Genomic DNA, 12,630 nt, shown 5'->3' with positions numbered 1-12,630 from the left:
ACATCACCAAATGAGAAATGGACGTGCAGATTAAATGTTAACAGCTCATGTAATGTGTTTGAAATGAATTTCACAAAATGCACTTAATTCTTCATGCCTTCGAAAATGATGCTTCCAAACTCCAAATGCAACCTCATGAGTAATGGTTAGAAAGCTTGTTGCATAAGGAACAAATGCTATGTTGATCAAAACTCCAATTGGGCCTTGGAAATTAATGAAATTTAAGTTTGAAGTGTAAGGTGCAAAACATGCATTTGTGAAGCTTCCAAATTTGGCCAATGTTCAAGCCCTTATGTTTCAATTATGAAAGCTCCAAATGATACAATCTTCAACATGAAAGTTGTATATCTTTTCAAGACAATCAATTTGGACTTAAATATTGCATCATTTGGAGTTTTAATGAAGAAGTTATGGGTACTTGAAGTTGGGCTTTTTCACATTTCAATGCATTTGGCCCAAAGTGACCTATAATATTTTGCATTATCACATGTATTTATTTTGAGATTTTGCAATTTTTATCAACATAACATTTGAAGTAGACACAATACGATTTCCAATGCATAAATCTGACCTCAAAATCATGAAAAATGAATGTGTTATGTTCTTTGGAAGTTGACCCAAAATTAGGGTTTCAGTCAAAATGACCTATAATGTCTTGTAATGGATGATGACCTTCCAAGCTTCAAATAAAATTTTTATGAACATGAAAGTTGTTCATATTATCCTTAAGAACATTGTTTCTCTTGTGGTCATCTTCATTTGACCAACACATAAAAAGTTAGGTCTCAATGCATTTCAAAATAGTTAGATGAATTGACTGATCAACTTCTCAAGTCCACAACTCATATCTTGATGAATTGATGATTGAGGACACTCAAATAAGTTCAAATATGCATGAGATGATGAATTAAAGAACTTCCCTTGATTGTATTTTATCATGGGCTGAGGTTGCTTCATGGGCAAGGCATTGTTGATGAGCAGATGAATTAGGGTTTCCTTGGGAAACAAACCTCAAACCCCTTGACTTGCTTTGATCAAAATGATGAATTGAGATACCTGGGAGGCATATTTGATGGATGAGAGCTTTGGGAACCATTACCATGCTTGCTTTCATCTTCTCTTGACCATATCATTGCACAAAGGATCTTCTAAAAGCTTTGGATCTTGTGATTGCTCAAGCTACAAACAAGAAATGTTAGTGACATATTTTTGTGCTTTTGGTTAGTAAATAAAATGACAAAAGCAATAATATTCAATTCAAGCATGCTTGGTGATCTCAAACCACTCACAAGGGATCCCACCCAAAGGCAAAGGGAACCAAGATGCTTATGATCCTTGAGGTTATGCAAATGCAATGTTATGATGCCATGAGGGATCTTAGGGCCAAAATTAGGGTCTTACAAATAGCAAAAGTGACTTTGTGTTACAAAGTCTTGTTCAACTTAGCTTTAAGATCATTTGACTCCTTTTGCCAAATATGACAAGTCTCACACCCAAACTAAGAGGTACTATTATCATTATAATTATCTTTTAAAATGCATATCATATACTTCCTTAGAGATTCCATATTCTTTTCATTTTCTAACATTTTAGCTTGCAAATGAGAGAAAATTCTTTGATTTGAAGCAAGATTTTTGAAAGCTTTTATGCCTTGTCTTTGTAGATTTTCAAGAGATTCTTGCAATATAGAATAAGATAATTCATGAGTAGATTTAGGCTTAAAGTGACTTACATTCTTTTTCTTTCCTTTGTTGGCCATGTAACACATATTTGACGATTTATCGCTTGAGCTAGACCTTTCTCCACTTGAAGAACCACTTTCGCTTTCCCAAGCAACATAAACCCTTCTAGGCTGATTTGATCTTTTGTGATGACCTTTTTAACTTTCTTTCACTATTTTAGGACACTCAATCTTAATGTTAACTTCTTTGACATAATGGTAGCATGTACTTCTACCCCTATTTTTCTTCTTCTCATCATCCTTTGAGGAATTTAACCATCTTCTAGATTTTCCATGATCCTTCTTCTCGGAGTACTTATTTGCTTGTGCCCACATATATCTATTATACCTTTTGATGAACAACCTCATGTCTTCTTTATCGTATTCTTCTTCATCTTTAGTTTCATAATAACTAAGCTCATTATTTGAGAACTTTAAACTAAAAGTCTTTAGAGCAATGGACTTCTTATCTTCCACCTTGCCTTTACCTTTCTCTTTATTCATCTTCCTTTCATATTCTTTTTCATGTTTTTCCAAGCAAGTTAGTTATTTCTCATGTTCTTCCAATTTACCAAACAAAGTAGTATGATCAAGTGACTTAATATCATTCGCTTCTTTGATAGCGGTGACCTTGGGTTGCCACTCCCTGTTAAGACATCTTAAAACCTTGTTAGTAGCAATAACATTGGAGATAGGGTTACCTAGAGCATTCAATCTATTAATAATATGCGTGAATCTATTTTGCATGTCAGCAATGGTTTCACCATGCTTCATATGAAAGAGTTCAAACTCTTGATTCAAAGTATTGATCCTAACTTGTTTGACTTAATTAGTTCCCTCATGGGAAACTTCTAATGCATCCCACATAGCCTTGGCGGTTTCACAATGAGAGACACAATAATACTCATCTACACCTAATGCGGGTATGAGAATATTTTGTGCTTTCCAATCATGAGACAACAACTTCTTATCATTATCATTCCATTGATTTTCCGGTTTTTGTACAATGACGCCTTCATCATTGGTCATTGTAATTTGATTAGGACCATTGGCAATGACGTCCCATACACCCTTATCAATGAAGTTTATATGGATACGCATACAAGCTTTCCAATAGCCATAATTTTCACCGGCAAAAATAGGTGCTCTATTATACGTCCCTTTAGGTTCGGTAGCCATTTTCTAATAAGCTAATCTTAAAACCGGAAACAAAACGGAGCTCGTGATACCATTTGTTAGACGATAGTCCTAGATATAGAGGATGTGAATAGATCCCAATTTAAAAATTGTTTGAAACTTTGACTTAGAATTTTTTTAGCGCGGAAGCAAGTTTCAAATATTTTCCGGATTCAAAATCGTCTAACCGAACCTTCTATTGAAAAGGCTGAATATGTGTAATAGTACCAATAGAATGATAATAATCCATAAGTCAATCAACAACTATTAAGCACAACTAATAGAATACTCTATAATAGTAAAAGTCTATCTCCAATGATATTCACACACAAAAACTAAGTCAAACAATTTTTCGAACACTTGGTGTGCGAAAAACAAAGTTTGGAATTTTATATGGTGTTTGTTGTTCTAATAAATCCAATCATAACCAAATGGTTAATGGTCAATACAACAAACACAAGATTCAAAATGTAATCAAAATTATGATCCAAACTATGTTGATCCAGTGATCAAAGCAATAGACAATTTGTGAGTCAAAAAATAAAAGAGAGAGAGAGAGAGAGAGAAAGAGAGAAAGAAAGAGAGAGTACACAAGGATTTGTTTAAGAAGCTTCCCACTCGACCTCGCTATGAGAACGTTTGCCTTTAATTCGAATTTGAATTGAGATATTAATATAATAAAACTTACTTTGCAAGTGTATCAATACAAGAGATGAGAAATCAAATCCCACAAACCTTAAGTTTGTCCTTGACTCTAGCTACTCCAAAAACCTTGATCAAAGATTGATCAAGTCACTAACAATGTCGCTTCAATTCACCTGTTGTTTCTACTTCCTTGCACGACCTCCTTGTCTCAAGGCTTTCACCCGTCTGAATTAATCCCAAGCGCACACTTGTTGAACCCAAGATTTGTTAACATGATCCACCGTTTCACGCTACTCCCTTGCCGACACACCTAGTCTCAAGGATTTCACTTGATCGGATCCGAATTGTACAATCTTGTCCAAAACCTTTAAACCTGAAAGATCTTGAAGGAAAACATCACCTCGGTTTTCTTATTTGAATCCCTCAAAGATTGCAACCCAATATTCTCGGTACATCAAACCTGATTGGATGTTATCAATCCTAATCTAGATGTCACCCAATCAAAAAATGATTACGTGTAATTTGATTGTGTGTATGCATAAATTGAATTGAATATGATGAGATGATTTAAAATCCTGGATTCATGTAGGTTTTACTCACTCTAGAAACCTTACTAGAGAATGATGCACGTATGGAGTACTTATATGCATGGATGATTTAGGGCAAAAGGAAATGCAAAAGGAATGAAAACAAATGCAATTTTTCAAAAAAAAATTAACCAATAGGTCGACCTATACGAACCATGTGTCGACCTATAAGGTTATGTGTTTCCCATAGGTCGACATGAAGACTCGACACACGAGACAGAAACTGCAAGCTTTAGTACTGTAGCGTATGCGTCGACCTATACCATCTATGTGTCGACCTGAATTTTTAAAAATTCATCTATAGGTCGACCTGTAATCGTATGTGTCAATCTATAATGAGGAATTTTCACTTTAAACAAGTTTCTCATGCACAACACACTATTTTGACGCACAAATATTTTCTAGACCATTTCCAATAAAGTTGACATGTTCCCTAATGCAAGAACACTAAAATGCACAACTAGATTTGGATGATACCGTCCAATGTACATAAACGTTACTTCCTAGTTTTGGCATCATGCAAAACCTATATAAACAGAAGAATGCACTCACAATTTAGGTACCAATAAGATATACCTACCCCCCTAAATGCCTCAAAGAATATTATAGTAATACCATATTATACAAAGAAGATCAACGCGAGCGGAAAAACTGACACAAATATTGTTTGAGTGGGTATAGATTTGAGGGGGAAATGAAGCCAAGTCAAGAGTATATGTCTTGGTTTAAATCACTTCCATATGCATACACATCAACTTCTCAATGATCCTCGTCTACATGGTTTTACATCACACATGTCAGATTCACCACAACTAACATTCTATAACCTCCAAACCCAAAATACGTTCAACCAATCATATACAAAACCATTCACATCCAACAGTTACCAACATTCATATAATATAACCAACCATCACAACAACAACAACCATCATACACCCACCAATTCCAACAAAAAAATACAATACACTTCGTGCCAACAAAGTAACTAAACATTCCAAACAGAACAACCAACAAATTTCACAAATCAAACGCCCTAACAACCAACACAATACACATATCAAACTCCACCACAACTATATCTTAGTCCATCCCTAAACTACACACAAATCCCTCGTACGAACATTTATTATTCCAACCTTATTCAACAATCGTGAATTTGCGACGTACCCTAATTTTATGTCTCATCAGTAGAACAATCCGATGCTACCTCATTCACACAACTACCTACAGACTTTCTTATCAACATGGATTTCAAGATTTTTGATCCATTCAGACATATTGCTAACAAACTCCATATTTTTAATACATCCTCATATTTGTCTAAAACTCGGCTCCTATCCCACCTACTTCAACAAATCCATATGGTCGTGATATACGTGTCCCAATTCGTACATGATGTGAAACCGATAGTCATTATTTTAATGAAAAAAATAATTAATTTACTTTTACATTTTCAATTATTGTATTGTAATATTTAATACTATATTTTAATTTAATTTTTTAAATGCCTATTTAAATTAAATCTCATTAAATTTATTTATTTTCATTATAATTTTTTTTGTTTAAAAATAATTATTTAGAAAAACAATTTTTAATTACTTATTATTATTATTTATCATATTTATTTAATTAATTAAATATATTTAAATTTATTAATTAAATATAAAAAAAGTACCCTCAATTTCAGATGACGGACCCGTTCACGGGTCTGACACGTCCGCCATCTTGCCGGTATGCACACTTTTTTAATTAAAAAAAATAAAAAGACGATAGATTGAGAATTTATTTTCAACGAGTAACAATTAGAAACTAATTTTTAGAAACGTGGTAAAAAGGTGAAAAAAAAAAGTCTTGAATTTATATCCAATTCAACATGATTAAATACATAGTCATTTGTTTGATTATTCGATCTGTCGATTATTAAAAATTAAAACTGATAATCAAAATAAACCATCTCGATTTTCATCCGTTTGGTGTAGATTTTAAACCAAATAAAAAAAAATCATTTTTTTTATAGTTTTATTTAATTCAAAATATCGATTTAATCGATTTTTTTATCCGCTTACATAGTGAAAACAGATACAACAATACCAACCCATTACTAATATTAAACGTCAACATGCCCCTTTTTCTAGTTTTAAAGATCTACTTAAGATTACAATATAATATACACACTCATTCTTCCTTCAAACATTTCATTATATACTAGTTTTTGCATTGTTGTCACGTTACACACACTCACACTCACACAAACCAAATACTCTTATCATCAATCTCTACCTTAGATTCTGCAATCTATTTAAGAACTAAAGGGTAATGTTAAGTACCAACTAATTAAATATTTTCTATACATTTTAAACAAAGTTCTATCCCTAGCTTAAACCAAATGTATCATCATTAAAAGAAAAGCTTCTACAGACAGAAAAAAGGTTTAGTTTTTCAACATGCAATTTGATATTTAAATAATCAAAAAGAAAAAAAAACTTCAAATGCATGAGAAACAAGCTAGTCTATAGTTTCAGTAATAAAATAGCAGGACCATTTATGTCTGGTGTTGACAACTCATAAAACTTAATAAAAAATGTTACATTAATTGCTTTGTAAGTTGTTCAGAACGTGAAAGGTGAATATTCTTTGGTACTTCACCAATCTTTAGTTAATTTCATTCACTATGCATAATTAAAATAACCATCAACTACAAAGATATAGTACAAAACAAAGTAACTTTAATTAATTGAATTCAACAAGTGGTCCTAATTTATTATCCATATATATAAGTACATTGATTTTTTCTTGTGTATCAGATTCGAGCTTCTAAAATATGGTCAGAAAAATAGTCAATTAATTTAGTATATATACTTTTTCTCTTTCGGTCACTATGTTAAGTTTTGGCTATTATCTGCAATATGTTGAATATGGAATAATTTATCGTGCAGACTCAAAGGCTCACAATTAATTTGTATAAAAAACTCAACAAAAGCATAAGATGTGATATGACAGAAGTTATGCAGCAAAGGTGACTAGTGCATAGTTTATTCAGAAATTGGTTATATGTGTCTGGTGACAGTGTGGGAATGTGTATGAAGAGGTTTGGTTAAATATAGAGATTGCGTGATATATGGTGAAAGAAGTAAGTGTAGCATGCATAGAGAAGTTCAAAACTTGTAAAAAGAAAAGATTGGATGGTTCATATAGACACAGTTGTTCAGAGTTCAGACCTTGAACAACAAGAAGTTTATAGCTGGTTTATCCACTCCAACCTAACATATTCGACATATTAAAATAACACTTTTTTTTTTAAGAAATTGACTAACATAAATATTATATTTTATATAAATATATTTAAAATATATTTTTGGTATTATCCATAGGTATAAATGTTGAGATTGATTGAAAATATATGTGTTGATATTTTTTATGGTAGAGTATGATTGTTGGTGAAGACAATGAAAATTTATGTATTATTTTCAATTAAAGTGAAGATTGTTGAGGTTGGTTGAAAAGATACAGGTTGAAAAAGTTTTACATCGCTCAATTTTGTGAATGAAGAGAGAGTCTAAGGTTATATATATGATACAAGTTATTTAAAATCTCACATCGCTTAGTTTTGTGAAGGAAGTGAGAGTCCAACAATATATATAAGTTTCAAGTTCTTCATTTCAAGATGCACCAGTCAAAAACACTTTAAACTTGTATTTGGCTTTCTTTGTTCTCTTATACTCTTGTATTAGAGTGTTATGAAATGTAGTTAAATATTTGTTTTGGAGGATGTGTGTTTACTGATTTTTTCTCCGGTTGTGAAGTTTTCACGTTATGTTTTTGTGTTGTGATTGTATTCCTCTTTTTTTTCGATGCTTTGTTTGTTTTTTTTCCAACAACCGGTTTCAGAACTTTTGGTTCAATCCAGGAATAAGTATTGATCTTCCACATCAGAAAAGAAAGGTAGTGTTATGAAAGAGTTGTTGAGCTGCAGTCAAAAATTCTGCTATGCAGTTTGGACTAGAGAAAACTGATGGAATAATTTTTTTTACATGTGGAAAGTTCAAGTCAAAGATGTGTTGATACAATCAAGATTACACAAGGTGCAAAATTATGTCGGTGGTTGAAGAGCTTCTTGTTAACAAGGAAGTTGCACCATAATGTTTCAACATGGTTTCCGACATATGAAAATTCTTGAAATGGTTTAGTTTCAAGTGAAACATACCCTTCTTTAGGTGGACTATGATAGTTTCTTAAAAGTTTGATTGTCCATGAAAACAATGTGAAATTCTTGGAGTGTTTTAGCTTCAAGTGAGATTTATTCTTCATGATAAAGTATATGATTGTCGGTGATGACAGTGAAATTCTTGAAGTGGTTTATCTTCAAGTGAAATATATTCTTTATGGGAGAGTATGATAGTTTTTAAAACTATAATTGTCGGTGAAGACAATGTGAAAATTTCTTGAAGTGGTGTAACTTCAAGTGACTATACTATTTATGGTGGAATATGATTGTTAGTGAAGACAATGAAAATTTATGTATGAAGATTCTTGGGATTTGTTGAAAATATACATGTTGATACTCTTTATGGTGGAGTATGATTGTCAGTTAAGACAATGAAAGTTTATGTATTATTTTCAATCAAGGTGGAGATTGTTGGTGTTAGTTGAAAATATACATGTTGAAGGCTATATATATGATACAAGTTCTATGAAGTCTCACATTGCTTATTTTTGTGAAGGAAGTCAGGGTCCAAGGCTATATATAGGATAAAAATTCTTTGAAGTCTCACATTGCTTAGTTTTGTGAAGGAAGTGGGAGTCCAAGACTATATATAAGATTCAAGTTCTTCATTTCAAGATGCATTAGTCAAAATCGCCTTTATTTGTTCTCTTATACTCTTGTATTAGAGTGTTATGAGCCAAATAAATTCCATTATTTACTAATCCTTTTATTAAGTGTGTTTATGCATTATTGTTTTATCAGGTTTGATCATCTTGTAGTAATAAGATACGTCCATTGCTAACCACTTTGAGCTTGACCCTTCTTTCGGTGACTTAGCCTTATTTATTAGCCATATAACTTCAAAGATATCATCTTTCCACCATCTCTTTGGAGTTAGGTAGAAATGTTTAGTTCTTAAGTTGTATGAAAAATAATAAGTTTTAGGTTCCTCTTTGAAATGAGGAAGGTTTAAGTTTGGGGATGAGGTACTAGAGGAAAGAAAGGTCAAAAATTCAAAATTTTGAGAAAATAAGGAGTTAAAAATAACTCGTTCAAAAAAAAGAAATAAAATGCATAATGAATGTTGAGGACCACAATAGTAGGATCTCTAGTACCATTAATAAGGGAAAATGGTATGATGACAAGAGGAGAACTAGGTACCTAACTCCAAAGGTTTAAACCTACTTTTCTAAATATATCCTACCCGAACATAACCTAAGATACAACCGAAAAAGCCCTCGAATGTGTTGTTTTGATTTCTTTGACGAATTCTATTAGGACATGATCAAACTCAGTATAAATGATATTGCATGTTGATTGAGAGACTACTCGATCAATTGAGTGAGTCATGGCGAGATGAGAGACATGTTCAGTACTTCTCAAAGATTTAGGATGTTTTCGAATTTGCCGGATTGAAGTGGGAAGCTAGAATGATGGTCAGGTAAAGAAAATATTCATATGATGATGTTCAATTGTTATTTTGCAACTTGTTTTTCTGTTTGAAGTTGGCAGTGCAAGCAAGTTACTTGAGGGCAAGCAATAGTTCAAGTTTGGGGTATGACGATATTCTGTCATTGCATGTTTTCAGTCGAGTAAACGGATTAAAACAAGTTAAAGAGGAACAAATGAAGAATACAATCCAAAGAAAGATTTGAAAATGACTAAGTATGGAGAAATAAGGACTTAGTAAAAATCAGATGGAAAAGGGGAGAAAAACGTGCAGCTACTGGATAATCACGTGCAACATCGCGTGGGTGACAAAAAAGAAAAGTCAGTGTCGCGCGCGCAATGCAAGTTATTATGCGCGTGATAAGTCCTTTTCTGGGCCTATTCTGACGTGTTTTAGACTGATTTGACTGATATAAAAAAGGAGTTTTTGGCATCTTTTCAAGGGTTCTTCATTTTAGTCTGAAAGGGACAGTAAAAAGCACCATGAGGCCGATTTTGTGAGCATTGGAAGCCATTTGAGGCCAGTTCTTCAAGGATTTTCAGATACAATCTTCATCTAATCAATTGGTATTCAATTGTATCGTTATGAGTAGCTAAATATCTCCAAGTTAGGTTTTGTTTGATGAACTTATTTTAAACCTGTTGGAACATATGTTTAATTTGTCATTGCATGAATAAGGAGTCATTTTTATATTTAATTGCTTATTTTACTTAATATTTTTTACGTGAGATACTCTTTTAATTTGATCTTGGGCACATATGGAATAATGGCCATTAGCCTATGTGTTGGAACTATGGAACTTGTTGTACTTACGCTGGTTGAATAGGGATATGAGACCCTGAGTAATGGCAGTTGAATTAACGTTTTGTGCATCGCCTAATTTTACTTAAGCTGGTTGAATATGGATAGTAGGACCCGAGTGGTCATTAGTGAGATATACACCAAGGGATTGAGTATAGTTGTTGTGTTAATTCATCGTGGAAATATAATACATTCTCATTTATGTAATGCATTATACATCAACAGGGGATAAATTAGGGTTTTTATACAAAACCTAACTGTTGTCTTTTTAATTCGGAATAACTTTTATTTTCTCGGATTCAAACTCACCCCCCCCCCCCTTAATTGTCATTTTTTATAATTGCATAACTATTTTCTTGTTAAATAGAAGTCCCCGTGGAATCAATATCTTTTTATTACTGCGATATTATCGATACACTTGCCTAGAAGTCATCACATGCGACCCTGGGTTGTAGGTTTTATAGTAAGCGTTGTTCCTTTGGCTATTGTTCACAAAGTTGTCGTTCTCTTGGGTGGATCCTCCTATGAGGATCATTTGACAATCTCTATCGGTATTCTCATTAACTCCGCATATCTCACAATAGAGTGTGGCGGGGGCTACCGAAGCAATATGGGTTGGAATAGTAGGTGTTGAAGGTGCAATGTTGAAGTTATCTATGTTTTGGTAAAGAGTATCCACCTTAGCGTTCTTGTGATCAAACACATTAACCTCGTACATACCATTGGTCTTAGGAGTAGACTTGGCGGAACTTAGTCGCACACTTCCCCATGAGTGGTGGTTTTTGGCCATCTCTTCTATCACATATAGGGTCATCCTTGTGGGGTAAAGGAGACCACTATAGAAAGTATGGATAATCATCCACTTTTCGAGCCCATGGAAAGGGAAAAGTCTTAGCAAATCTTTATAACGCTCCCACATGTCAAACAAGGACTCTCCTTCTTCTTGCCGAAAGTTGTTGATCTCATTCCTAACTCCGGTCGTTTTACTTGGCGGAAAGTACCGCGTAGGAAAGGTCGCTTTTAATTGGGTCCATGTAGGAATAGAATTGGCGAGCAAATATTGGAGCCAAGCTCGTGTGCGATCTCTTAGAGAAAAAGGGAATATACGAAGGTGGATGGTGTTTTGATCAACACCATTTTCCTTAGCGGTACCACAATTGTTAACAAAAATTAAAAGATAAAGGTTAGGATTTTCCAAAGGTAAGTTGGAGAATTAGTTTTGTTGCACCATATCAATCAAGGAAGGTTTTAGTTCAAAATTATGAGCCGTAACCAGCGGGTGCACAATACTATAATGTGGTTCCTCTTCGCTAGGAAGAGCATAATCCTTGAGGGGTTTAGTATCGACCGATTCGGCCATAGCTTCTAATCTAAGATTTCAGTGTCTCTCGAGTAAGAAACACTTGATTTCATCAACAAGATCAACTATGCTATCAGCAGAGCGAGTTCTACGCATACAAGAGTAGCGAGAACTATAGCAAAAAAACACAATAAAAATGCATAAAAATAAGTTTTAGTCTATACGATGATCAAACAAAAACTTTATATCAATTGGAATTGGTCCCTGACAAAAGTGTCAAGAACTTGATGTAGCTGCAAGTGCACGGCTGTCGCGAAGTAATAAAACAGATATCTAACCACAGGGACCAATGGTTTAAGTATCGAATCCTTATTCGATCGTTGTACATATAGAGAAATCAAAAAGATAGTTTTTAGTAGACAACTTGAATGAAAAAAAACAATCAAATAGAAATAGCAGAAAACACACTCAAATACCAAATTAGGGCAAATAGGACCCGAGCTTACAGTTCTTATTTCTAACACTATCATACGATTCTTGTTACACCTACTTTGAGTCTTTTGCATAAATTATAGAAAATAGATAAAATTAGGCACTACCTGCTTTCGCTGGCGCATTTCCCCTATCATCGACGAATAATTCGTCGTCTTTTGTATCGTCTAAATTTTTATTTGATGAGTCATTACTTATTCCTAGATATATGTTTTCTCAAATTCTTCTATCGGCTTTCGCATCGTCTAGATT

General features: G+C 33.4%; 1 non-coding gene across 1 annotated transcript; it reads left to right on the top strand.

Moving 5' to 3' along the window:
* The first annotated feature begins 11,455 nt into the window (after positions 1-11,455).
* On the top strand, positions 11,456-11,562 carry LOC127089749 (small nucleolar RNA R71). Its single transcript, XR_007791304.1, has one exon. It is a non-coding gene; the product is annotated as a small nucleolar RNA R71 (small nucleolar RNA).
* Positions 11,563-12,630: the final 1,068 nt, after the last annotated feature.

This window comes from Lathyrus oleraceus, chromosome 5 (genome assembly GCF_024323335.1).
Source record: "Lathyrus oleraceus cultivar Zhongwan6 chromosome 5, CAAS_Psat_ZW6_1.0, whole genome shotgun sequence".
NCBI lineage: Eukaryota > Viridiplantae > Streptophyta > Magnoliopsida > Fabales > Fabaceae > Lathyrus > Lathyrus oleraceus.
The sequence above is the reverse complement of the archived record's forward strand: the minus strand, read 5'-3'. Positions and strand labels throughout refer to the sequence as shown.